This window comes from Nyctereutes procyonoides, unplaced genomic scaffold (assembly GCF_905146905.1).
Source record: "Nyctereutes procyonoides isolate TBG_1078 unplaced genomic scaffold, NYPRO_anot_genome, whole genome shotgun sequence".
Classification (NCBI taxonomy): domain Eukaryota; kingdom Metazoa; phylum Chordata; class Mammalia; order Carnivora; family Canidae; genus Nyctereutes; species Nyctereutes procyonoides.
The window spans coordinates 89005579-89007599 of NW_026575140.1; the positions used below are offsets into that span (position 1 = coordinate 89005579).

Sequence of the window (2021 nt, forward strand, 5' to 3'; positions counted from 1 at the left end):
GGTGTGTAGGTTACAGACAGCATTTAAAACCGAAATGACAAACATTATATGGTCTCATTCATTTGGGGAATATAAAAAATAGTGAAAGGGAATAAAGGGGAAAGGAGGAAAAATGAGTGGGAAATATCAGAGAGGGTGAGAGATCATGAGAGGCTCCTAACTCTGGGAAACGAACTAGGGGTGGTGGAAGGGGAGGAGGGCGGGGGGTGGGGGTGACTGGGTGGTGGGCACTGGGGGGGCACTTGACGGGATGAGCACTGGGGGTTATGCTAGATGTTGGCAAACTGGACTCCAATAAATAAAAAAATAATAAAAAAAATAGAAAAAAATAAAAAATAAAACCGAAACGCACACAAACACAAAGCTGAGCGTTATTTGGTGAAATAAGACAGATTTAATAAGCACATTGTGCTTTGTGAGGTGAAGGGCCAGCTCTGGGGTCAAACACGGTGCTTCAGGGTGTGGCCGCAGACCTGCTCCTGCTCAGCCGGTTCTTGGGATTCAGACGCTGAGGGACCCCCTGCACCCCACCTCCGACTCTCTGGAGCAAAGAGAATAAAGGCCCCAAAGAATCCTTTTTTTTTCTTTTTTCTTAATTTTTTTTTCCTTGTCCGTGGAACCCAAAGCCGCATTTCTCCCTCTTTTTCCCCAAATGCGCTGCGTGCTATGGGTTTGTTGGGAGTGTGCTTCTTACCAGCAGCATCGGGCGCTATGGAGGCAGTTTTCTCCGCAGAACCGAGAGCTCCCCGAGGGCAGGGCTGCCTCCCCCGCACAGCTGGTGCTTGTGCCTCCACCTGCAACATGGGAACCGGGGATGGAAAGATGCGGGGCCAGCTTGTGAGGTCTGTGCAGGGAACAGTGTCAGGTTTCCTGTTGACCCGATGCAGCATCGTCAGCAGTGAGCCCCGAGAGCCCACAGGCACAGGCTGCACGGCGGCAACAGGGCCCCGATGGCTACTCACAAAACACTCCATCCGAACGCGCGTGCGACCAGGCGGCAAGCCATCGCGTGGGTCGTCCTGGTTGTGTTTCTTCTCTGTGCTTTACAGTCTCTGACGTCCTGGAGCCTGTGACGTGGAGGGACGGCCCTGAGTGACAACCGGTTCCTACAGATGGCGAGCGACTCCCTGCGTGGTGTCCTTGAATTCCAGCCCAGCAAACCCAGAGCCCGCAGCCCTCCCCGCCTGCTGTTTATCACAAGGTCCCGCAGTGCGAGACCGTCCCCTGCCCCATGTCAGTGCAGCGCCGGGTACGGGACCACGAGAGGCCGCCGCTGCAACCCCGGCCTGTTCAGCTGCACACCCTGCTTGCCCGACGTCCCCCAACAACCACAATAAAGGCTTTGTTCTTGTTTTCCTCCTGCCCCTCTGGCTCCCGACAGACCCTGGTGCTCCCCGGGTGGCCCGCTGGGCTGGGGCACATGCTTCTGGCTCAGGGGCGAGATGTAACCGACTGTCCCCTCGGTGGCAATGGCTGCTGGAGTGTGGGCCTCGCCGTGCCTGATGACAACACGCCCCGGGGTCACCCCCCAGCCAGGGTCGCCATGTGAAGTGAGTAGGCACTCAAACCCCCCAGATTACTCTGGATTCGTAAAAGTAGACTCCAGCCATTTGGAGGTGCAGGTATCCCCCTTGCTAACAGGCCTAGGCCTGCAGGGGACGTGTTCTACGAGCACAGGGGCCCCTTGGACGGTGCTCGGGCTCGGAGTCCGCAGAGCGAAGGCGGCGGTCGGCGTGATCCTAGGGCCTCCTGGGCGAGTCCGCTCCAGACCCACAGACGGCAGTGGTTTTCGGGGCTGAGCACGTGCAAGGGCGTCAGCAAGGTGGGGGGCGACTCTGCGATGGGTCAAGCTGCGGAACAATGCTTTCAGACCTTTTCCAGAAGATTCCGGGGCACGTGTCGAGTGCCGCCCGCAGCAGCGGCTCTCGCTCTCTCTCACAGAAACGCCGCTCATCCTCCCTGCAGGGGACGGTGGGAAGCTCCTCGGGCCCGTCCGCACCAGGGACGGTCACGTTGGAGGC

General features: G+C 57.9%; 1 long non-coding RNA gene across 1 annotated transcript; it reads right to left on the reverse strand.

Moving 5' to 3' along the window:
- Nucleotides 1-384: 384 nt before the first annotated feature.
- LOC129496616 (uncharacterized) lies at nt 385-1162 on the reverse strand. The gene is made up of 3 exons (XR_008661822.1): nt 963-1162; nt 695-794; nt 385-541 (listed from the first exon to the last, which is right to left on the reverse strand). It is a non-coding gene; the product is annotated as an uncharacterized LOC129496616 (long non-coding RNA).
- Between the last annotated feature and the right edge of the window lie 859 nt (nt 1163-2021).